This window comes from Balaenoptera physalus (genome assembly GCF_965194825.1).
Source record: "Balaenoptera physalus genome assembly, chromosome: X".
NCBI lineage: Eukaryota > Metazoa > Chordata > Mammalia > Artiodactyla > Balaenopteridae > Balaenoptera > Balaenoptera physalus.
In genome coordinates this window covers 78,755,378-78,782,244 of record NC_138903.1, presented here as the reverse complement: position 1 = coordinate 78,782,244, position 26,867 = coordinate 78,755,378, and the positions used below count along the sequence as shown (strand labels likewise).

The 26,867-nt window shown below is 34.9% G+C and overlaps 2 long non-coding RNA genes and 1 pseudogene across 3 annotated transcripts in view; all 3 read right to left on the bottom strand.

Moving 5' to 3' along the window:
• LOC309653145 overlaps positions 1–26,867 on the bottom strand; it is an 823,893-nt gene that overhangs the window by 610,198 nt on the left and 186,828 nt on the right. The window lies entirely within an intron of this gene.
• The window catches only part of LOC309653092 (small ribosomal subunit protein mS38 pseudogene), a 426,376-nt pseudogene that overhangs the window by 368,919 nt on the left and 30,590 nt on the right, over positions 1–26,867 (bottom strand). The window lies entirely within an intron of this gene.
• LOC309653144 overlaps positions 16,655–26,867 on the bottom strand; it is a 59,499-nt gene continuing 49,286 nt past the window's right edge. The window contains exon 2 of the long non-coding RNA XR_014259016.1: positions 16,655–20,918. This is a non-coding gene — a long non-coding RNA (uncharacterized lncRNA). The remainder of the gene's footprint in view (positions 20,919–26,867) is intronic.

The window sequence follows — 26,867 nt, the reverse complement described above, 5'->3', positions numbered from 1 at the left end:
ATATTTGAACGCTTAAAAAGGTTTCTACTCCAAATTCCAAAGGATAGGTGTGAGGGCGTCCCTCATCAACATGGAGCTCTCTGACATCAGTTGGGTGTCTTAAAATTCAACTCAATTCTGACAATATCTATCCTGAGATATTATTAGATTCCATTGGTTAAAGCCTCAGTCCTATGTAACTGCCTCTGCCCCCTACCCCACTACAGACCCAATCACAAGCCTCAGTTATCATGTGTGCTTCTGATAAATGACCATAAATCAGTTTCCCACAACCCTCTCCTTGAGTTTGATTAATTTACTAGAGCAGCTCAAAAAACTCAGGAAACCCATTTACTTACTAGATTACTGGGTTATTACAAAGGATATTAAAGGGTACAAATCAACAACCAGATGAAGAGATACGTATGGTGAGGTCCTGAGCAAAGGAGCTTCTGTCCCTTTGGAGTTTGGGTTACCACATTTTGGCACATGGAAGCATTCTGGTTAACCAACCTGGAAGCTCTCCAAACTCCTCCTTTGGTCGCTGGTGATTGATTAAACCTCTAGTCCCTTTTCCCTCCCCAGAAATCAGTGAGTGGGATTGAAAGTTCCCACTTTTATAGATGGTTTTCCTGGCAACCAGCTCGCATTCTTATGCGTTTTTCAAAAATCACTTCATTAACAAAAACCTAGTTAGGGTGGAAAGGGGTTTGTTATAAATAACAAGAAACCTATTTAACCTATATGGCTCTGAAGCAATTTTAGAAACTGAGGATAAGAGACCAAATATTATTTTAGAAATATGTTCCCATTGCTCTTATCACTCAGGGAATGCCAAGGGTTTGTGATGCCAAGCTGTGATCCAGGAACCCTGGATGGAGACCAAAATATATATGAGAAATATACTTTGATTATCTGAAGGACAAAATATATATTTCTTATAAATCACAATATTGCAATGCTAATTGAAACATATGTTAAGAAGGCATAGATTCCAAAATTATTTTAGGAGTATTCAAGAAAAAAAATGTTTAAAGATCGCTGCTCTAGAAAGAAGCACATGTCCAATAAAATTCTGCATACAATGTTCATAGCATCATTGCTTGTATTAGAAATAAATATGGAAACAAGCTAAGTTAGGCAATTAATTGATTCATGGTGGAATTTTCATATAGTAGAAAACCATAGAGAAGTGAAAATAAATGAAATATAAATATACCAAGAATTTGGATGAATGCACTTTATAGACATTGTTGAACAAAAAAGCAAGTTATAAAAAAATAAATATAGCATTTTTCCAGTTATATTGGATATTGAAAACATGGAAAATTAAACAAAGTATGGTTGATGGATATATAATACCAATAAGGAAAATAAGGGTTTTATACATGCTTATTTCAGGATAATTCTATTCAGGAATACTGAGAAAAATGAAATGCATGAGGGCAAACATAGGGCTTCAAAGCTATTAATAATCATCAAATTTTTAAAATTAGTATAATAATTTAATGACCATTGGCTTTATAATAATTTTTAAACTGTACGGAAAACACATAGGATTTTATGTGTCACACACACACACACACACACATAAAAAGAAAACTTTCTAGAAAAAATTACCCCTTGAAAATTGTACCCAAAGATACCTAAAGTATATGTACATGTATACTGTGGTTATTTTGGGAAGAAATTTTATTATTTAAATTTTTTTTTTGAATTCTGTTATTTTAAATCTGAAGGCACAGTCTAAATCATGTTTTTAAGTACATTTATTTGGAAGAATCCTTTGTTGCTCAAATTCCTATATTTGGTTTGATGCTGAAAAACAAGTGGGAGCAGATGCAAGTTGTATCTGTGGGGAAATTGGCCAGAAATAGTAAGCAAAACATGCTTAAGTTCAACATTCTGTGGGGAAAGGAAGTGCCAAAATAATTCTGTCACATGGCTCCCAATATTTTTTTTTAAACATCTTTATTGGAGTATAATTGCTTTACAATGGTGTGTTAGTTTCTGCTTTATAAAAAAGTGAATCAGTTATACATATACATATGTTCCCATATCTCTTCTGTCTTGCATCTCCCTCCCTCCCACCCTCCCTATCCCACCCCTCTAGGTGGTCACAAAGCACCGAGCTCATCTCCCTGTGCTATGCAGCTGTTTCCCACTAGCTATCTATTTTACATTTGGTAGTGTATATATGTCCATGACACTCTCTCACCCTGTCACATCTCACCCCTCACCCCCCATATCCTCAAGTCCATTCTCTAGTAGGTCTGTGTCTTTATTCCCGTCTTGCCACTACGTTCTTCATGACCACTTTTTTTTTCCTTAGATTCCATATATATGTGTTAGCATACTGTATTTGTTTTTCTGTTTCTGACTTACTTCACTCTGTATGACAGACTCTAACTACAACCACCTCATTACAAATACCTCCATTTCAATGCTTTTTATGGCTGAGTAATATTCCATTATATATATGTGCCACATCTTCTTTATCCATTCATCTGATGATGGACACTTAGGTTGCTTCCATGTCCTGGCTATTGTAAATAGAGCTGCAATGAACATTTTGGTACATGACTCTTTTTGAACTATGGTTTTCTCAGGGTATATGCCCAGTAGTGGGATTGCTGGGTCATATGGTAGTTCTATTTGTAGTTTTTTAAGGAACCTCCATACTGTTCTCCATAGTGGCTGTATCAATTTACATTCCCACCAACACTGCAAGAGGGTTCCCTTTTCTCCACACCCTCTCCAGCATTTATTGTTTCTAGATTTTTTGATGATGGCCATTCTGACCGGTGTGAGATGATACCTCATTGTAGTTTTGATTTGCATTTCTCTAATGATTAATGATGTTGAGCATTCTTTCATGTGTCTGTTGGCCATCTGTATATCTTCTTTGGAGAAATGTCTATTTAGGTCTTCTGCCCATTTTTGGATTGGGTTGTTTGTTTTTTTCTTATTGAGCTGCATGAGCTGCTTGTAAATCTTGGAGATTAATCCTTTGTCAGTTGCTTCATTTGAAAATTTTTTCTCCCATTCTGAGGGTTGTCTTTTGTTCTTGTTTATGGTTTCCTTTGCTGTGCAAAAGCTTTTAAGTTTCATTAGGTCCCATTTGTTTATTTGTGTTTTTATTTCCATTTCTCTAGGGGCTGGGTCAAAAAGGATCTTGCTGTGATTTATGTCATAGAGTGTTCTGCCTATGTTTTCCTCTAAGAGTTTGACAGTGTCTGGCCTTACACTTTGGTCTTTAATCCATTTTGAGTTTATTTTTGTGTATGGTGTCAGGGAGTGTTCTAATTTCATACTTTTACATGTACCTGTCCAATTTTCCCAGCACCACTTATTGAAGAGGCTGTCTTTTCTCCACTGTATATGCTTGCCTCCTTTATCAAAGATAAGGGGACCATATGTGTGTGGGTTTAATCTCTGGGCTTTCTATCCTGTTCCATTGATCTATATTTCTGTTTTTGTGCCAGTACCAAACTGTTTTGATTACTGTAGCTTTGTAATACAGTCTGAAGTCAGGGATCCTGATTCCTCCAGCTCCATTTTTCATTCTCAAGATTGCTTTGGCTATTCGGGGTCTTTTGTGTCTCCATACAAATTGTGAAATTTTTTGTTCTAGTTCTGTGAAAAATGCCAGTGATAATTTGATAGGGATTGCATTGAATCTGTGGATTGCTTTGGGTAGTAGAGTCATTTTCACAATGTTGATTCTTCCAATCCAAGAACATGGTATATCTTTCCATCTATTTGTATCATCTTTAATTTCTTTCATCAGTGTCTTATAATTTTCTGCATACAGGTCTTTTGTCTCCTTAGGTAGGTTTATTCCTAGATATTTTATTCTTTTTGTTGCAATGGTAAACGGGAGTGTTTTCTTAATTTCACTTTCAGATTTTTCATCATTAGTATATAGGAATGCAAGAGATTTCTGTGCATTAATTTTGTATCCTGCTACTTTACCAAATTCATTGATTAGCTCTAGTAGTTTTCTGGTAGCATCTTTAGGATTCTCTATGTATAGGATCATATCATCTGCAAACAGTGACAGCTTTACTTCTTCTTTTCCGATTTGGATTCCTTTTATTTCTTTTTCTTCTCTGATTGCTGTGGCTAACACTTCCAAAACTATGTTGAATAATAGTGGTGAGAGTGGGCAACCTTGTCTTGTTCCTGATCTTAGTGGAAATGGTTTCAGTTTTTCACCATTGAGGACAATGTTGGCTGTGGGTTTGTCATATATGGCCTTTATTATGTTGAGGAAAGTTCCCTCTATGCCTACTTTCTGCAGGGCTTTTATCATAAATGGGTGTTGAATTTTGTCGAAAGCTTTCTCTGCATCTATTGAGATGATCATATGGTTTTTCTCCTTCAATTTTTTAATTTGATGTATCACGTTGATTGATTTGTGTATATTGAAGAATCCTTGCATTCCTGGAATAAACCACTTGATCATGGTGTATAATACTTTTAATGTGCTGTTGGATTCTGTTTGCTAGTATTTTTTTGAGGATTTTTGCATCTATGTTCATCAGTGATATTGGCCTGTAGTTTTCTTTCTTTGTGACATCTTTGTCTGGTTTTGGTATCAGGGTGATGGTGGCCTCGTAGAATGAGTTGGGGAGTCTTCCTTCCTCTGCAATATTTTGGAAGTTTGAGAAGGATAGGTGTTAGCTCTTCTCTAAATGTTTGATAGAATTCGCCTCTGAAGCCATCTGGTCCTGGGCTTTTGTTTGTTGGAAGAATTTTAATCACAGTTTCAATTTCAGTGCTTGTGATTGGTCTGTTCATATTTTCTATTTCTTCCTGGTTCAGTTTCAGCAGGTTGTGCATTTCTAGGAATCTGCCCATTTCTTCCAGGTTGTCCATTTTATTGGCAGAGAGTTGCTTGTAGTAATCTCTCGTGATCGTTTGTATTTCTGCAGTGTCAGTGGTTACTTCTCCTTTTTCATTTCTAATTCTATTGATTTGAGTCTTCTCCCTTTTTCTCTTGATGAGTCTGGCTAATGGTTTATCAATTTTGTTTATCTTCTCGAAGAACCAGCTTTAGTTTCATTGATTTTTGCTATTGTTTCCTTCATTTCTTTTTCATTTATTTCTGATCTGATCTTTATGATTTCTTTCCTTCTGCTAGCTTTGTGGGTTTTTTTTGCTCTTCTTTCTCTAATTGCTTTAGGTTCAAGGTTAGGTTGTTTATTCGAGATGTTTCCTGTTTCTTGAGGTAGGCTTGTATTGCTATAACTTCCCTCTTAGAACTGCTTTTGCTGCATCCCATAGGTTTTGGGTCGTCGTGTCTCCATTGTCATTTGTTTCTAGGTATTTTTTGATTTCCCCTTTGATTTCTTCAGTGATCACTTCGTTATTAAGTAGTGTATTGTGTAGCCTCCATGTGTTTGTATTTTTTACAGATCTTTTCCTGTAATTGATATCTAGTCTCATAGCATTGTGGTCAGAAAAGATACTTGATACGATTTCAATTTTCTTAAATTTACCAAGTCTTGATTTGTGACCCAAGATATGATCTCCCAATTTTAAAACATGGTGCAATATGAGTATTCACTAGGAAAGATAGGGCTTATCAACCTGAACATTATTTACCTTTTGAGCCAGATAATTTTTTATTTTGGGATGATGCCCTGTGCAGTGTAAGATCTTCAGAATCTTTAGCAGCATCCATGGCCTGTACCCACTACATGCAAGTAACATCACCACACCCAGTTAACACCTTTCTTCTGGGGAAAGAAGGTTAAAGTCACTGCAGCTGAAAACCACTGATGTAAGGTGAGGTAAATAGCAGAATATATACATGTTAAAAAGTGCTATGTCTCTTAGTAACTCCACATATAAATTATTGCTATTATATGTATATATATATATATATATATATATATAATCAAATTACTGAGGGACAGAGATACCACTTTGACTTTGTCAACATAAATAAAGAGGTAAACTGAGGAAAGTTTGAATTGTCAGAAAATGAGTTTATTCAGGAATAGAAGAGAAATTGCAATTCAGGAAACACCAAATGTAGCAAGCTACAGGCAAGTCTGTTGAAGGTTTGGGGTGGGCTGTGTTTATGGGCAAGGAGTGCAAAAGGGGGGAAGTACAACCAGAGTCCAGTCAGTTTATTGGTTTGAGTATAGGGAGAGATTCCTGGTGGATGTTCATTGGTCAGGAGATAAGTTTCAGTCTTCTGTAAATCAGTCATTTAGTGGAAATCAGTGTTTCAGTTCTTCAGTTTTGTTCTCCTGAGGGTGATTACCCAAGATTCTCCATTTCACATCCTCCAGTTTCATTTTAAATTGAAATCCTTTCACAACTTCTTAAAGAAACATATGAGTCATGATTCTTCCAGATGAAAAGATGAAGTATAAAATAACTGTTGTATGAAATGAATTCAATATGGATTGACCTAAATGTAAAGCCTAGTACTATGAAACATCTAGAAGGAAACATAGAAAAGTTTTGTGAACTTGAGTTAGAATAACAGAGCTTAGTTAGACACCTATGATACTGTGATATAATTAGAAATATATGTTTGCTCTTCATTCCTGATTCCTGGCACAAAATCTTCTAAAACTCACAATTTCCTGAGTGACAGGAGTGATAGGAATATATTTTAATATGATATGTGGTTTTAGTTCCTGGTTCCTGACAGAAGAGCTTCTAGACCCTTGGAAAATCTGGAGTGGTAAGTGTCTTTTTGTATGATAATTAGGTAACTCTAGGTGGGCTCCTAGATAGATTCAGGATGGGAGCTGATTGCCAAAGGAACCAACTTTGTTGATTCTAGGGTTGGAACTTTCAGGGCCACCTCCCAAGTTCCAGGGAGAGGAAAGGGGCTAGAGATAGAGTTAATTGCCAGTGGCCAACGATTTAATCAATCATGCTAACATAATGTAAACTTCATAAAACCCTAAACAATAGGGTTTGGAAAGCCCTATTTATAGGTTTATAGGTGAACACATAGAGGTATATAAGAAAATGAATAACAACTAGTTTTATCCACTTTTTCCCTCAGATAAAGTATAAATTTTCTTAAATTGTATTCCTTCTTTATTACAATTATTCAGCAAGAATATAAAACAGTTTTGCTTTTAATATTAATTGATAAGTCTAATAAAAAATTCTCCATTATCCTCCTTGAACATGTATTTAAGACCATATTATCTCATGCAAATATTATGTTTCTGACACTAAGAAAAATATGGTACTTATATTACATATGCATTAAACATTCTCCACAAGGTCAGTCTGAGGGTTCATAGCAGTGATAAATCATTCCTGGGACTAGTTATGCCATTAGCATGAATTTAAAAGTCATAGACTACTAAAGGAGACACATTTAATAAACAGATCTCCCCCAAATGATTTTTGATTTGTGGATTAGCATGTTAAAATAACCAAATTGGGCTTAAACTTTCCTGAAATTCTGTACCACTTTGAGTTATCGTGTTTTCTAATTGTAAAAGTGGTATGCATCAGGTTAAGTTAATCATTACTTTTTGCCTTACAACTAAAAACTAAAAGTTATAATAAGTAGCCTCCTATGATATTGAATATCAGAAATTGATAGATATGTTTTTAGCCATAAATGGCATATGATTATTAGCCACTGAACTAGATTTTAACTTTTACTTTAAAGTACCATGATACTATGAATATAATTTGGACCAAAGTCTTTATATCATTCTGAAACAAGAGGGGAGGGGGCAGGGCACAACCTTTAAAAGAATGACATAGCCACAGTACATGACGAAAACTAGTGAGAACCAACCAAGTCCAAGATGGCAGAATATTCAACTTCCAGTAGACCTTGAGCCTCATCACACGCTCATTTTAATACATTAACATAAGCTAAATGACACAGCCACCAGCACCATGACAGTTTTGATGTCAATCATATAAGGTCAAAAAGTGGGCAGTGACCCAATTCTTGTAAATCCCTCCTCCCCCAAAATAGTTGGAATAATCCTCCTACTTATTAGCCTATGAAATTATCCAGCCCCTAAAATCTAACCCCACCATATTTAGAGGCCTCTTGCTTCTTGCCTTCCAAGATGACCCACACTCTGTCCGTGGAGTGTGTTCTCTCTAAATAAATCCACTTCTTGCCCATCACTTCGTCTCTGAATTCTTTTGCGACAAAGAAAGAACCTTAAATTCACTGGCAACAATTCTAGTTAAGAGATGATCTTGTTATAATAAAACATTAATAATATTAAAAGTTAGTATATGAACTGAACTTCCAAATTAGACTGAATAAAAACAAATACTGTATTTCTTAATATTGTATTGATCCATAAGAGCAGCACCTCATAATTATATAGCAAGTTATGGTTTTCAAAGTATATAGAGGACCTCCATAGTAATTATGTTCTTTGCACTATAGGGGAGCAAAATTTGCCACCCCAAAATGTTTCTTTGGAATGTGGATTATTTCGAGCTGAAAACAATCAAGGCTGTAAAGATTCAGGAAGAAATTTTGACCTTCCCCCTAATTGCCTAGAATGATGTAGATAGAGGACCTGTTTCAGGATGGGAACTATCACCATAGATAACTGTAGTTAGTATGCGCTAATTGTGTAGACAGGAAGGAACACAGCAAAGTCTGTTTGTTAAAATTCCTGTGTCCCATTGTCTCTTCATGAGCCAAGAAACATTTGTTTACTAAACATTTGCATTTCCATCTTCTTGTGAATTGCCTTCTTTAACTTTGAAGTCCCAAACTACTTCCCCAACATCCTCTTTTGTCCTCAGCTAAAGATGGCATTTATTGTGAAGTTTCAGCCATTTTGGTGAGTTATTTAGTTTTGCTGGGTCTCTCTCATGTATACATGTTATTAAACTTTAGTTTGATGTTCTTCTGTTAATCTGTCTCATGTCAATTTAATTGTTAGACCAGCCACAAGAACCTAGAAGGGTAGAGCAAAATTTCTTCCTCTCTGACAGCTTTTGCTAGTTGTTTAAATTAATTTATTAAAACAAACAGTTTTATTTTTATCTGGTAGCTGTAGCTTGAATCCTTCCATACAGAAGATAATTGTGAGTATAGAATAAATGAAATACTTGGTAGAAATATACTGTTTTGAAACATAATTTTCCCATATAATATTCAGTTTCAATTTTCAAAAGCATTCACTAAAATACCATAAAATAGTTAATCCTCAGAGAACACAAGAAATTGTAAAAATTATATTTCAAGTATATTGGTTGTTCTTTCTTTTCCAATAATTTTTTGAGGTATTGTGTTAAATCTCTTGAAATAATTCTCATGTCAATTTAGGGTTTTTCTGTCTTATAAGCTCACTAGTTAAACTTCATTAAGTTTTCAAGGAAATTAAATTATATTTTAAATTTAGCTATGTGTCAAGTAAGACAACAAGACTCAAATATCTGAATCAAATTAAATCAAGTAGATGTTATCAAGGACAGATATGAGAAGTCAGAAGTCAGCAGTTATAACTTGGTATCACACCCTGTTCTAATTTGTATGAAAATTGAAAATTGTTCCAATTAATATTTGTACTCAGTACAACATTTATATCTATAGCTTCACCTAAAGTTTTAAAATAAGTAAGAAAAAGAAAACTTGAATTATTATTTTTGAACACAAATTTCCAATGACAACTGTAAAACATGAGAGCAATTTATTTTAAAATTAATATTTTAATTCCTCCTGAAATTATTAGAAATAATATATCCAATTGCCCTTTTGTGGTTATATTGCTTATTTGTAAGATATTAGAAATAATTGTTATAATGGATATTAATAGTTGACAACAGACAGGTTAGGTTATGTTAATTTTCAATTGTAAAATCAGAATAAGAACTAAAGAAAGCGATTAAATCACCTTTTTTCCTCATTGAATGAGACCATATATAATCAACAAATTTGCTTAGTAGTACCAATTTCAAGGTATCAAATTCATATAATATGCCTTTTGTGCCTTTCTAAAAACCCCAAAGAAATCTTAATATAACTTTAAAAAAGGACTTGTGCATACTTCCAAAGAATAACTAAAACTAAACCAATTTCCAAATTCATCCTACATGCTCTATATATAGCAAAAAGCAGCAGTAGTAACACATCAAGTTGCTGTTTACAATGTCAGTTGTAAAATATTGCAACTCAAAATGATAGAAGTATTTTGTATGGATTAATGACCAAAAATACATGGGAGATAAAAAGAAAAAAAAATACTAAAATTGAGATTAATATATGCTTTATAATAATATTACTTTAAATCTGAAGGCAAGATATAATATGTAAAATATCCTTATTTAAAAAAGTTTTTATTTTATTTGCCTATAGATCTCTTAATTTTTTAAAGTCAGCTGCATTTTGAAAAAGTAATAGTCACTATGGAAATTATTATTAGCTCCTTTTATTCTAAGGGAAACCAATAAAAATTGAATTTGTACAGAGAAGAAAGTTTTTTGTATTGGCACGTAATTAACACTAATCCATCTCTGAGACAATATATTTTCTTTTGAAATCAACTTCAATGTTATCTAACTTGCCTTTGTTTATTTTTTATATCATCAAAGCTATTTCTAGTTCTCATTAAAAGTTTGCCAAAGTTTTGATTGTCAATATTTTAATTCTGAAAGGTCACACTCATGACTGGTGGTCAATCTTTCCTTCAGTTTTTCCCTAGTATTTTAAAAGTTGGTTATGAGCCAAGTCAGCAGCATCTCTCTGTTTTTGCAGTGGTAAGATATAGTGTGAGGTTTAAATATCTTTTCTTTTCTGTATAGAAAGTCATTCTGAAGTGAGAGGGAAAAGTGATAAATAGTATTAATACAAATATTGATAGGGTTCTAGTCATTCTTTGTTCCTTTTCATCTTAAATTTTGATTGCTTTGTAAGGTTCCTGTGATACTTCCAATAAATTTCCCTTTGTGCCTAATTTTGTTTTCTGTCACTTGCAATCATAGTTCTTGGAAATAGAACAGAAAACCTTAGATGGCACCATAATTAAAATATTTTCTGATGTGTTCATTCAAGAAATGATTGTTAAAAAAAGATAACTATTCCTATGACTAGGCCTAACCTATAACTTTATATAAGCATATTAAACGAGCTGTCAGCACCATCATTAAAAATCTCTTAATTGGATGGAAATCCCTCAATCTTCCCTAGGTAAGTCAACAACAAAAATGTGCTAATTGAAGGAAAAACTGACCCAGTTAGGCAAGTTGCTCACACCAAATGAAGCAACAGTCATCTAGTAAATAAGGTTGCAGCTCAACAAAAAGCTGTAAAGATTGAGGTGGGAAGATGGACGGTTCCCAGAAAAAAGGTTTGCTCCCCTTAAAAAAAGGTTGGGGGTAGGAGGCTAGGTGATAAAGTAATATCTGTCTACTTGAGTTCTGTAATATCATTTGAAGATGAAATATGAGATTAATATAGTAGAGATGTCTCAAAGCAAAACCAGAGCTGGACAGTAGTTAAAATGGTAAAAACAGATATTTTTCATGACTATTGCAATAGGGGAAAAGGGACCTCAGAATAGAACCAGACTCAATTCCAAATACAGCATCAACAAATGGGAATTTATAGTTAATGAAAACAAGGTGGGAGTTGGTGAATCATAAATAACGAATAGTAAACATTAGGGATAAGGGTGGATTCTGGTTAAACCAACCTAACAAGCTTCTTACTGAAGGCAGGCCAAGGTGATTAGACATCACCTGGGGGATGATAGAGGAAAAGGAAACTGATTAGATATTGAAGCTGATCAAATATGGAGGATGGGGGATTCTGGTTAAACGAATTTAACAGAATTTTTGCTAAAATTGGATAATGCATGGATGAACATGGAAGTCCAAAAGTCCAAAAGTTGAGGCCTAGTTGAAAAAGAGTTCAGAGAAACCTGAGTACAGTCTGGTTGAGGAGAGAAAATACATTTTGTCAGATATGTTTGTTCCAAAAGCCTAAGAGTAGTCAATCAAGGAGTCTTCAACATAAGCACCTATATTGCTTTCATAATTGTGTTCCCAACTAATATCCTAGACAACCTATAAAATAAAAAGCTATAAGTAAATTTAAAAAAAAAACTACAATTTCTCTACCAAACCAAAGTAAAGCAAACAAATGAGCAAATAAAAACTCCACTCAACTCTACCAAAGAAAGCTGTTTTTAAAATTTGCTAAAAAGTATGATTTCTTTAAATCTTCTCTTGAGTAACAAGAAGCAAGTAGGACAAATGAGTAGGATTGCTCCTACAAAATGCTTTCCAACTTTTATTCTAAAGCAAAGTCTCAAAAACAAATCCAAAGATGCAATTAGTCAGATTCTGAGTGAGAGAGCATAACTATAGACTGACCCAATTTTGCTTTTTCTTTTCCCTCTGTAGTTATGATTTTGTCATGACAACTTATCACAGGTAGAATAAAATGTTTTGAATTTTTCTACCATGCACACACTCTTAATGCTTTAATTCTTTTAGTGAGTTCTAAAGGTTTCTCATAACAGACAAGGGAACAAAAGTTTTGTACATCTTTACATCTGAGAACAATGAGAAAGCTAATGAAGCATTTCTAAAAAAAAAAAAAAAGCACTTTAAATCATAATATCCTGGATTCTCATGAATGTAAAAAACATATGTCACAGATTTCCAGTATCTTGAAAGTGTTTCATAATTATTGGAAAAGCGTAACATTAATTTTTAGGCCTAATGGCAAATTGTCATATGCCTAATGCTGTTCATGACATTAGATACAGAGAAAACAGACACACTTGTAGATTAATTAATGCATCACTTAAAATTATCTTTGCAAAGACAAAGTGAGACATAATAAATCTTAATGCACCTATCAGGTTACACATATCTGATTACAAGTTGCTCTTTAGATGTAAGACTAAAGACTACAAGATGGCAGTGTCAAAGTATGGCACATTTAGGCCATGAAATATTAATGAGAACTAATTGCACTTACCTCTTGACAACATCTAAATGGGAATCAGATTTCAGACCTTGAGTACTTGCAGCAAATTTCTACTACAGAAAAAAAAAATTGTCCAGTGAACTTTAAAAAATGTCAGCCAGCAGGGCTTTTAAATACATAATTTACTATTTTGTTGGCTGCTTATAAATGGATAATAATAAACTGCTGGCTGAATGCAAGCTCATAAATGCAGGATCAAAAATTGGAAGAACACCATAAGATGATAAATGTGCAACTTTATGGTACTAATTTTCCTCTAGGTAATTACAGTGAGAGCAAAGAAACATGTAGCTATAGTGTTAAAATGTGAATGGAAATTTTGACATTCTGCTTGTGCAGAGCAAGATTTTTATAGAGAAAATCTTTGGAAATATAAGCACCCATACCTCTGTAACAGTGCTAGATCAGCAATACTAAGATTGCTGCTTAAGTCGAATGGTCTTCAGTAGGTAATATAACTTCAAAGCTAATTTCATTACTATTTTACTTCCTGATATATTCCTAAACTTCAGGTAGATCTATTGGCTGGTTATATTAATCAACAGCCATAAATATGGGGATATTTTCTTTATGTGCTTTGATAGAACCATTAACATTTTTGTCCACCATATTTATATATATATTTTAAAATACAAAAACATATTTGTATACATGATCCTTTGCTACAAATGAACAGTATCACAAATAAATTTTAATTAAGTAATTTATTATACTACAAATAGTCTTTGTCCAGGATGATTTAAATAAATAGACACCTAGAACATTACAAAAATTTTAAGATGTTAACTGAAAATTTTATTAAATTTAATTTCTATTGTGATGCCACTATGATAAAAGAAACAAAGACAGAAAGAACATTCATCCATTTTTATAAATTATTTATGAACTAATATTTACCTAATTGTACATAAAAGGAAATAAAGATAACGATATGAAGTAAATTTTATTTTAAATAAATCAATAACATTTAGAAATTATGGGGTTTGTCCTGGCCTTAGACACAGCTCACAAATATTTGTGCACTTGCCATAATTGATCTCTAAGCGTTATCCATGATATCCAGACTCATCTGTCAAGTTACCTAGTGAAAATGTTCACTTGGATATCTAATGGACATCTCAAACTTAATACATGCAAAACTGAACTCCTGGCTTTCCTTCTAAATCTGCTCCTCTCTCTGGTTTATCCCTTCTCAGTAAATGGCAATGCCATTATTTTAGCTGCTCAGGAAAAAACTTTGAATTCATGTGCATTAGTTAGAAATTGAGCTAAGATACAAGAAACAGAGACCTAATTACATGGGTAGACATATAAGGGTTATTTTTCCAATGTAACAAATGTTTTTTAGATATGGGCAATTGCTATTATCTGTTTAAGGGTTTAAGATACGTTTTTCACAATCACCTTGGTATTTTTGTCCACATTCCAGGTAGCAAAGAGAAGAAAATGACAAGGGCAACAAGATAAACATCTTAACTGAACCAATTCCTTTTAAGGTGTTTTTTTTTTTAAGTTGAAGTATAATTGAGTTATAATACTATATTAGTTTCAGGTATACAACATTGTGATTCAGTAATTTTCACAGATTATACTCCACTAAAATTTATTACAAGATAATGGCTATAATTCCCTGTGCTATACAATATATTTTTTTGCTTACTTATACATAGTATAAAGTGCTTTACCTGAAGATCCACCCCAAAATTTTAATCTTGCATTTCCGTGGCCACCTCGATTCAAAAGAGAAGCTGGGAAATGTAATTCCTACTCTTCCTCCATTTCCCCCTCCTCATTCTACTTTTAACTTGAGAACACTAACACATTCAATAAGGAAATTTTATTATTAAGGAAGAAGGGAGAAATGATAAGAAACTTGCAGTCTCTTCTTTTTTTAATCATTGATGCCTTTCTCTTATGCTTTATTTCCAGTCCATAAGAAAACCTTGTCATCTTGTCCATAAAAAAAGAAAGCATCCAAAACTGGACCGCTTTTCACCACTTCAACTGCTACTGCTTTGTTCTAAGCCATTATATCACATCTATGTTATGCAAATAGCCTCTAATTAGTCTTTATCTTGGCCACCACCCCTGCTATACTCTATTTTCTACACTGAAGCCATATTGGTCATTCGAAAAGAGTCTTGTCATACCTCTCTTCTGCTTAACATTTTCCAGTGAGTTTCTATCTCGCTCAAGGTAAAATTAAAAGTTCTTGCAATCGTTTAAAAGGCAATGTTGTCAGACCCTCTATCTTCAGCTCATACTATTCTCTCACTTAAAAACTATGTTCTACCTTGACCTGCCTTCTTGCTATTTCTCTAACAAGACAGGAACATTCCTGTCTTTGCACTGGCTTTTCCCCTATACTTACCCTGTACCACCTCTACTTTCCCTCTATTTATACCTAACTTTTACCTCTCCTCATAAATTCTTTGTGTTGGTTCTCTGGCTATCTCTTCTTTTTTCTACTTCTCTATCTTTTCCCCATATAGCCTTTTCAAAAGCTTTTGTTGTTATTATTACCCTTACCCTCTACCCACTCTCTAGCTCTTCCCCCAAATTTCCACAAGGCTAACTCCTTCACCTCTTTCAAGCCACTGAACACACTATTGAAAATTGAACGTTGTAAGCCCCCACATTTCTGATGCCTCTTGCCCTATTATGCCCTGTTATTTTCCCCATACCGCCTACCATCTTCTAATATTCTATATTGTTTACTTATAATTAAGTTTATTGTCCCCTACCCATTTAGAATATGAGAACCATAGGTTTTTAAATATAATTTTATATAATTTTTAATATAATTCAGACCTAAACCCCTTTATATTTTTAGAAAAAATACATTTTCTCAATTTCTAGATTGACATGCCACCTAATTGACTTCCCATAATAATTATTTATTCAAACAACATTACATCAACAGCTCTAAGTTTCTGAACTTTCAATCAAATAACATAATTAGAAAGAGTAAGGGGTTTTACTGCATGTTTTAATATAATTTACATTTTTTAACATATTTATTGGAGTATAATTGCTTTACAACATTGTGTTAGTTTCTGCAGTATAAAAAATTTAATCAGTTATATGTATACATATATCTCCATAACCCCTGCCTCTTGCGTCTCCCTCCCACTTTCCGTAACCCACCCCTCTAGGTAGTCACAAAGCACTGAGCTGATCTCCCTGTGCTCTGCCGCTTCTTCCCACTAGCTATCCATTTTACATTTGGTAGTGTATATATGTCAATGCTACTCTCTCACTTCATCCCAGCTTACCCTACCCCCTCCCCGTATCCTCAAGTCCACTCTCTAGTAGGTCTGCATCTTTATTCCCACCTTGCCCCTAGGTTCTTCATGACCACTTTTTTTTTTTTTAGATTCCATATATATGTGTTAGCATACGGTATTTGTTTTTCTCTTTCTGACTTACTTCATTCTGTATGACAGTCTCTATGTCCATCCACCTCACTACAAATAATTCAGTTTCATTCCTTTTTATGGCTGAGTAATATTCCATTGTATATATGTGCCACATCTTCTTTATCATTCATCCAATGATGGACACTTAGGTTGCTTCCATGTCCTGGCTATTGTAAATAGAGCTGTAATGAATATTTTGGTATATGACTCTCTTTGAATTATGGTTTTCTCAGGGTATATGCCCAGTAGTGGGATTGCTGGGTCATATGGTAGTTCTATTTTCAGGTTGTTAAGGAACGTCCATACTGTTCTCCATAGTGGCTGTATCAATTTACATTCCCACCAACACTGCAAGAGGGTTCCCTTTTCTCCACACCCCCTCCAGCATTTATTGTTTCTAGATTTTTGATGATGGCCATTCTGACCAGTGTGAGGTGATACATCATTGTGGTTTTGATTTGCATTTCTCTAATGATTAATATGTTGAGCATTGTTTCATGTGTTTGTTGGCAATCTGTATATCTTTGGAGAAATGTCTATTTAGGTCTTCTGCCCATTTTTTGATTGGGTTGTTTTTTTTTTTTTTTTGATATTGCACTGCATAAGCTGCCTGTATATTTTGGAGATTAATCCTTTGTCAGTTGCTTCATTTTCAAAAATTTTCTCCCATTCTGAGGGTTGTCTTTCCGTCTTGTTTAATGTTTTGCAAAAGCTTTTAAGTTTCATTAGGTCCCATTTGTTTATTTTTCTTTTTGTTTCCATTTTCTAGGAGGTGGTTCAAAAAGAATCTTGCTGTGATTTATGTCATAGAGTGTTCTGCCTATGTTTTCCTCTAAGAGTTTTATAGTGTCTGGCTTTACATTTAGGTCTTTAATCCATTTTGGATTTATTTTTGAGTATGGTGTTAGGAAGTGTTCTAATTTCATTCTTTTACATGTAGCTGTCCAGTTTTCCCAACACAGGTTATTGAAGAGGCTGTCTTTTCTCCATTGTATATGCTGGCCTCCTTTGCCAAAGTTAAGGTGACCATAAGTGCATGGGTTTATCTCTGGGCTTTCTATCCTATTCCACTGATCTATATTTTTGTTTTTGTGCCAGTACCATACTGTCTTGATTACTGTAGCTTTGTCGTATATTCTGAAGTCAGAGAGTCTGATTCCTCCAACTCTGTCTTTCTTTCTCAAGATTGCTTTGGCTATTAGGGGTCTTTTGTGTTTCCATACAAACTATAGTTTTTTGTTCTAGTTCTGTGAAAAATGCCATTGGTAGCTTGATAGGTTTTGCACTGAATCTGTAGACTGCTTTGGGTAGTATAGTCATTTTCACAATATTATTCTTCCAATCCAAGAGCATGGTATATGTCTGCATCTGTTTGTATTATCTTTAATTTCTTTCATCAGTGTCTTATAGTTTTCTGCATATAGGTCTCTTGTCTCCTTAGGAAGGTTTATTCCTAGATATTTTATTCTTTTTGTTGCAGTGGTAAATGGGAGTGTTTCCTTAATTTCTTTTTCAGAATTATTGCTGTTTGTGTATAGGAATGCAAGAGGTTTCTGTGCATTAATTTTGTATCCTGCTACTTTACTAAATTCATTGATTAGCTCTAGTAGTTTTTTGATACCATCTTTAGGATTCTCTATGTATAGTATCATGTCATCTGCAAACAGTGACAGTTTTACTTCTTCTTTTCCAATTGGATTCCGTTTATCTATTTAGTTTTTCTGATTGCTGTGGCTAAAACTTCCAAAACTATGGTGAATAATGGTGGTGAGAGTGGGCAACCTTGTCTTTTTCTTGATCTTACTGGAAATGGTTTCAATTTTTCACCGTTGAGAACAATGTTTACTGTGGGTTTGTCATATATGGCCTTTAGTACTTCGCAGTAGGTTCACTCTATGCCCTCTTTCTGGAGATTTTTTTCATAAATGGGTGTTGAATTTTGTTGAAATATTTCTCTGCCTCTATTGAGATTATCATATGGTTTTTCTCCTTCAATTTGTTAATATGATGTATCACATTGATTGTTTTGTGTATATTGAAGAATCCTTGCATTCCTGGGATAAACCCCACTTGATCACGGTGTATGATCCTTTTAATGTGCTGTTGGATTCTGTTTGCTAGTATTTTGTTGAGGACTTTTGCATCTATGTTCATCAGTGATATTGGTGTGTGTTTTTCTTTTTTTGTGATATTTTTGTCTGGTTTTGGTATCAGGGCAATGGTGGCCTCTTAGAATGAGTTTGGGAGTGTTCCTCTCTCTGCTGTAATTTGGAACAGTGTGAGAATGATAGATGTTAGCTCTTCTGTAAATGTTTGATAGAACTCACCTGTCATGACATCTGGTCCTAGGCTTTCGTTTGTTGGAAGATTTTTAATCACAGTTTCAATTTCAGTGCTTGTGTTTGGTATGTTCATATTTTCTATTTCTTCCTGGTTCAGCCTTGGAAGTTTGTACTTTTTTAAGAATTTGTCCATTTCTTCCACGTTGTCTATTTTATTGGCATATAGTTTCTTGTAGTAGTCTCTCATGATCCTTTGTATTTCTGCAGTGTCAGTTGTTACTTCTCCTTTTTCATTTCTAGTTCTGTTGATTTGAGTCTTCTCCCTTGATTTTCTTGATGAGTCTGGCTAATGTTTTTTTTAAAATTTTGCTTATCTTCTCAAAGAACCAGCTTTTAGTTTTATTGATCCTTGCTATTGTTTCCTTCATTTCTTTTTCATTTATTTCTGATCTGATCTTTATGATTTCTTTCTTTCTGCTAACTTTGGATTTTTGTGTTGTTCTTCTTCTGTCTCTAATTGCATTAGGTGTAAGGTTACATTGTTTATTTGAGATTTTTCTTGTTTCTTCAGGTAGGACTATTGCTATAAACTTCCCTCTTAGAATTGCTTTTGCTGCATCCCATAGGTTTTGGGTTTTCGTGTTTTCATTGTGATTTGTGTCTAGGTATTTTTTTATTTCCTCTTTGATTTCTTCAGTGATCTCTTGATTATTTAGTAGTGTATTGTTTAGCCTCCATGTGTTTGTATTTTTTACAGATTTTTTCCTGTAATTGATATCTAGTCTCAAAGCACTGTGATCAGAAAAGATATTTAATATGATTTGAATTTTCCTAAATTTACTGAGGCTTGATTCTTGACCCAAGACATGATCTATCTTGGAGAGTGTTCCATGAGCACTGGAGAAGAAAATGTATTCTGTTGCTTTTAGATGGAATGTCCTATAAATATAAATTAAGTTTATCTGGTCTAATGTGTCTTTTAAAGCTTAAGTTTCCTTATTTAGTCTCATTTTGGATGAACTGTCCATTGTTGAAAGTGGGGTGTTAAAGTTCCGTACTATTATTGTGTTACTGTCAATTTCCCCTTTTATCACTGTTAGCATTTGCCTTATGTATTGAGATGCTACCATGTTGGGTGCATAAATATTTACAATTGTTATATCATCTTCTTGGAATGATCCCTGATCATTATGTAGTGTCCTTCTTTGTCTCTGGTGATAGTCTTTATTTTAAAATCTATTTTGTCTGATATGAATATTGCTAGTCCAGCTTTCTTTTGATTTCCATTTGCATGGAATATCCTTTTCCATCCCTTCACTTTCAGTCTGTATGAGTCCCTAGGTGTGAAGTGGGTCTCTTGTTGACAGCATATATATGGGTTTCATTTTTTTATCCATTCAGCCAGTCTGTGTCTTTGGGCTGGAGCTTTTAATCCATTTACCTTTAAGGTAATCATCGATATATATTTCCCTATTACCATTTTCTTAATTGTTTTGGGTTTGTTATTGTAGGTCTTTTCCTTCTTTTGTGTTTCCTGCCTAGAGAACTTCCTTTAGCATTTGTTGCAAAGCTAGTTTAGTGATGTGGAATTCTCTTACCCTTTGCTTGTCTGTAGGGTTTTAATTTCTCTGTTGAATCTGAATGAGATCCTTGCTGTGTAGAATCATCTTCATTGAAGGTTTTTCCCTTTCTTCACTTTAAATATGTCCTGCCATTCCCTTCAGGCTTGCAGAGTTTTTGCTGAAACTTCAGCTGTAAACCTTATGGTGTTTCCCTTGTATGTTATTTGTTGCTTTTCCTTTACTGCTTTTAATATTTTTTTATTTTAATTTTTGATAGTTTGACTAAAATATGTTTTCGCATGTTTCTCCTTGGATTTATCCTGTATGGGACTCTCTGCACTTCCTGGACTTGATTGCTATTTCCTTTCCCATGTCAGGGTAGTTTTCAACTGTAATCTCTTCAAATATTTTCCCACACCCTTTCTTTTTCCCTTCTTCTTCTTGGACCCCTTAATTCAAATGTTGGTGCTTTTAATGTTGTCCCAGAAGTTTCTGAGACTTTCCTCAATTCTTTTCACTCCTTTTTCTTTATTCTGCTCTGTGGCAGTTATTTCTACTATTTTATCTTCCAGGTTACTTATCTGTTATTCTGTCTCAGTTATTCTGCTACTGATTCTTTCTAGAGTGTTCTAAATTTCATTTATTGTGTTGTTCGTCATTGTTTGTTTGCTTTTTAGTTCTTCTAGGTCCTTGTTAAATATTTCTTCTATTTTCTCCATTCTATTTTCGTGATTTTGGATCATCTTTACTATCATTACTCTGAATTCTTTTTCAGGTAGACTGCCTATTTCCTCTTCATTTGTTTGGTCTGGTGGGTTTTTACACTGCTCCTTCATCTGCTGCATATTTCTCTGTCTTCTCATTTTGTTTAACTTACTCTGTTTGGGGTCTCCTTTTCACAGGCTGCAGGTTCATAGTTCGCATTGTTTTTGGTGTCTTTCCCCAGTGGGTGATGTTGGTTCAGTGGCTTGTGTAGGCTTCTTGGTGGTGGGGACTGGTGCCTGTGTTCTGGTGGATGAGGCTGTATCTTGTCCTTATGGCATGCATGGCCACATCCAGTTATGTGTTTTGGAGTGTCTGTGAATTTAGTATGACTTAAGCAAGCTCTCTGCTGATGGGTGGGTTTGTGTTCCTGTCTTGCTTGTTGTTTGGCATGAGGCATCCAGCACTGGACTTACTGGCCGTTGGGTTGAGCTGGGTCTTAGTGTTGAGACAAAGATCTCTTCGTGATCTCTCATTGATTGATATTACATGGGGCTGGGAGGTTTCTGGTGGTCCAATATCCTTGATTCAGCCCTCCCATCTTGAAGTCCCAGGCCCAACACCCTGCTGGAGCACCAAGACCCTGCCAGCCACACAGCTCAGAAGAAAAGGAAGAGAGAAACAAAAACACAAACTAGAAAACAAAACCAATAAAATGAACAGACAGAACCATAGGACAAATTTTAAAAGCAAACTTATAAAGAGAGAATCACACAAAGAAGCATACACATACACACTCACAAAAAGAGAAAAAGGGAAAAAATATATCTATATGTTAAAAAAAAGGAAGAGAGCAACCAAACCAATAAACAAATCCACCAGTGATAATAAGCACTAAATACTCTACTAAGATAAATATAAAACCAGAAACAAATTATAAGCAGAAGGCAAACCCTAAGTCTACGGTTGCTCCCAAAGTCCACCACCTCAATTTTGGGAACATTCCATTGTCTATTCAGGTATTCTTCAGATGCATGGTTTATCAAGTTGATTGTGTGGATTTATTCTGCTACTCCTGATGTTGCACAGATAAATTTCCCTTTCTCTTCTTTGTTCGCTCAGCTCCTGGGGTTCAGCTTTGGTTTTGGCCCTGCCTCTGCATGTAGGTCACCCTCAGACATCAGTTCCCTGCCCAGACAGGAGGGGGTTAAATGCAGCAGCTGATTAGGGCTGTGTTGCTCACTCAGACTGAGGGGAGGGAGGGGTATGGTAGTCAAAATTGGATTGTGGGGTGAGCCTGAGGCAGCAAAGGCTGACGTGACATTGCAACAGCCTGAGGCACACCGTCTGTTCTCCCAGGGAAGTTGTCCCTGGATCTCGGGACCCTGGCAGTAGCATGCTGCACAGGCTCCTGGGGGTTGTGGATAGTGACCTGTGCTTGCACACAGGATTCTTGGTGGCAGCTGCAGCAGTCTTAGCATTTCATGCCCGTCTCTGTGGTCTGAGCTGATAACCATGCCTCACACCCATCTCTGGAGCTCACTGAGGCAGTGCTCTGCCTTCTGTGGGCACACTGGGAAGGAATCCCCTCTCCTTGTGCACCCCAAAACAAAGGTATCTTGCCTCTCCAGCAGGTCCAGACTTTTTCCCAGAATCCCTCTCTGCTAGCTCTGGTGCACTAGCCCCCTTCAGGCTGTCTTCATGCAGCCAAACCTTGTCCTCTCCCTGGGATCTGAACTCCAAAGCCTGAGCCTCATCTCCCATCCCCCAGCCGTCCCAGCAGGTGAGCAGACAAGCCTCTCAGTCTGGAGTGCTGGTCGGCTCTGATCCTCTGTGCGGGAATCTCTCCACTTTGTACTCTGCACTCCTGCTCCTGTGCTCTCCTTCATGGCTCCAAAGCTTCCTCCCTGCCCACCCCCCATTCCCACTAGTGAAGGGACTCCCTAGTGTGTGGAAACTTTTCCTCCTTCACAGATACCTCCCAGATGTGTGGGTCCCATCCTTATTCTTTTGTCTCTGTGTTTTTTTTCTTTTTTCTTTTGCCCTACCCAGGTACGTAGGGATTTTCTTGCCTTTTGGGAAGTCTGAGGTCTTCTGCCAGTGTTCAGTAGGTGTTCTGTAGAAGTTGTTCCACATGTAGATATAGTTTTGATGTATATGGGAAGGAAGGTGATCTCCACTTCTTACTCCTCCGCCATCTTGAAGGTCTCTCTACATTACATTTTATTTGTAATTTAGTGAGACAAGGAGACTCACATGCATGGAACATGTAGCAAAATAACTGATGTGAAATATATTAGAATTCTTAAAATTTTTTCTCATATATAATTCTCCCCTTTCTCCCATTAGGCCAGAGGCACCCACTGCCTCAAGAAATATGAAAATTGTTTTAGAAAGGATATAAAGATACCTTTTTTTAAATTACTCATTTTGGATTCCAAAATAGATTATTTTTAATCAAAAAATGAAGACATTTGTATGAAAATCCTGGCTTTTAATTTCAAAAGCTGGACAATTCAAAGAGAAAATTATTTTCTCAGAATTGTCCAAATATTATGGTTCAAAATCTCAATGATTAAGGTTGAAAAATTAGATTATAGAATTTATGAAACTTCACCATAAATTAGAGAGAGGCACTATATCTGATAAAAAAGCAATGTCTACCATGGAGGAAGCAAGAAAATAACTACATGGGCATAGGAAGAAGATATAAATATTCATAGCAGAGAAGACTAAGCCCCCTGGTCATTGGTCATATGGAAAGATAGAATTATGAAATTATGAGTTCAAGTAAAAAGCAGAATGGGTTTTTGCATCATTTTTTATTTAGAACTCTGGGAGAAAACATTACAGTGTGTAACATGTCAACATGAAATGGCTAGAGACCATGGTTCTCACATTCTAATGGAGGGTTTGCATGTTGTTTAGGTTAAAAGGCTAACTGAGATGATTCTTTTCTCTATTTCACAGTGTTCTGGTAGGCTGTGGAAGAGAACCAGAAGTTTCTGCATGGTTTAAAAATGTAAAAGTATTTCTGCATGCTCTAAAATTGTAAAAGTATTGAGAGAGTACATGACTCAAATATGTCTGGTGTTAAGACAATGAGGGCTCTGTGATCCTTAAGAATAGACTCCACAGCAGTGTCCAAAGATATCAGCAGTCAATGTTAGCACCTAACCAAAATTCAGGCAGGATCAGTTGCAACAAAATAGATAAGGCAGGGGTAAAGGGTGGCACCACAAACTAAGTGTGGTGAGACACTAGCAGAGGTCAATAATGATCCAGAGGACAGTGCACACACTCTTCCCAAGTCTTGATATTCTTCATGCATCCAAGCCCAAGTAGAAACCATAATAGAGGGGTACAATTTAATATATGCTTATAATTATACTGTGTAAAGTTTGTAATTTGTTCACTAAAACTCAAAGGTGAAGAAATACAACTTCCTATATTTCCTTGATAAATGATGGCATAGATGGCCCATGACAAAATAGAAAAGTAGAGAGAAGAGGAAATTTACCTTTTGGAAGTACATCTCCTTTTTGTAATATTTGAACATATTTCAGTACTCAGGATTTCAATGGTAAAAAGAAATGCATCTGGCTAATAAAAAAAAATCATACTGATCTTTAAGGAACTGAGTATGTTAGACCTTCATGGAACACTTTAATTTTAAAGTGAAGAACATTTGAAAAGTGTGCTAGTTTATCTAAAAGGCATTACTATGTAATCTTCGTATTTCATAATACAAGTAAAATATACTTAGCAAACGAGCTCTGTATTGATGCAACTTATATCAAACCATATAAGGCTACATCCCCTGTCTACTATGCCTCAGAAGAAATCCTGACCCTAAATGGCAGAATAATATATTTGCTACTACTCTTCACAGTAAACAGAAGACCCATTTAGCTGGGAATTTGAGAGAAGTTAATGAAGGGCTATTCACAGTTTTGTGTCAGAACTGAGAGTATCAACAAGGCAGAGTGAGGAACCTAGCAACTAGCAACAAAAGGAAGGAATTACCATCATGAGTTCTGAAGGGGCAAAAAAGAAATGGTAATACTGAAACATAGAGCTGGAGCCATGGAAAAGAGGCTGCCAAACAGAAGTCTCCTTTTTTGTGCCATAAACCCCTTTGTCAGTAAAAATATATGAATCCCTCCTCAGAATACTACTTTTCAAAATATTTATTTTATTGTAGTTAGAACACAGCATGAAATTTACACTCAACACATTTTTAAGTGTACAATGCTCTATTGTGACTATAGGTAAAATGTTGTTCATCAGATACATAGAACTTATTCATCTTAGTAAATGAAACTTTTTGTTCATTGATGAGCATCTCCCCATTCATCCCTGATCCCAGCTCCTGGCCACCACCATTCCACTCTCTGATTCTGTGAGTTTTACTATTTTAGATACCTCACATAATTGTTCTCCTGTGATTGGATTATTTCACTTATATTGTCCTCCAGGTTCACCCATACTGTAGCATATTGAAGAATTTCATTTTTTTAAGGCTGAATAACAATAGCAATACCTTGTATGTATATTCAATATTTTCTTTAACCATTCATCCACAGATTAAGTTGTTTGCATCTCTTGGCTATTGTGAATGATGATGCAATGAACAAAGAAGTGCTAATATCCCTTCAAGATTCTTTACATAAATATCCAGAAGTGACATTCTTGGACCACATGATAGTCCTATTTTTAATTTTTAATTTTTATGAGAAATCTCCATACTGTTTTCCATAGAGACTGCACCATTTTGCAATCCCACCAACAATGTGCAAGTGTTTCAATTTGTCTACATCTTCATCAACATATTTTGCATTTTTTTTAATAATAGCAATCAAGACAGCTCTGAGGTGATAACTCATGGTTTTGAATTTCATTTTCCTGTTGCTTAGTGATGTTGGGCATTTTGAGTTTGAGGTAGTCCAAATTGTTTGTCTTTGTTTTTGTTACCTATGCTTTCAGTGCCATATTTATAAAGTCATTACCAAGACCAGTGACGTGTGTCTTTTCCCATATGTTTTCTTCTATGAGTTTTGTAGTTTCAGGTGTTATGATTAGTCTTTAATTCACTTTGAGTTGTTTTAATGTATGGATCCAATTTCCTTTTTTGCATGTTTATATCCAGTTTTCACGGCATTATTTGTCAGAGAGACTATGCTTTCCCTATTGGCATGCTTGTAAAAAATAATTGACCATATGTATGTGAATTTATTTATGTGCCCTCTATTCTATTCCACTGGTTTATATGTCTATCATTATGCTAGTTCCATACTGTTTTGATTACTGTGTCTTTGTAGTGAATTTTGAAATCAGGAAGTATGATGACTCCAGCTTTGTTTTTCTTTCTGAAGATTGACTTGGCTATCCATGACATTTTGTGGATCCATATAAAATTTAGAATTGTTTGTTTCTATTTCTACAAAAAATGTGATTGGGATTTTGATACAGGTTATACTGAATCTGTAGATCATTTTGGGTAGTATAGACATTTTAACAATTTTAAATGCTCCAATCCATTAATGTGGGATATCTTTCCATTTGTTCGAGTTTTTTTTTACATTTCTTTCATTAGTGTTTTGTAGTTTTCAGTATACAAGTCTTTCACCTTCTTAAATTTATTCCTAAGTATTTTTATATTTTTGGCACTAATGTAAATGGGATTATTTTTCTAATTTATGTTTTAAGTAGTTCATTGTCAGTGTATAGAAATTCAACTGATTTTTGTAAGTTGATTTTGTATCCTGCACTTTGCTGAATTTCTTTATTAATTCTAACAGCTTTTTAAATGGAATCTTTAGGGCTTTTTATATATAAGATCCAGCCCCTTTATGCCAGCTGTTGTATTGTACTACTGTACTTTTCAAGGTACTGTACTGTAAGATTACTTTTTCTTTATTTTTTGTGTTTGTTTTTTATGTATTATTTGTGT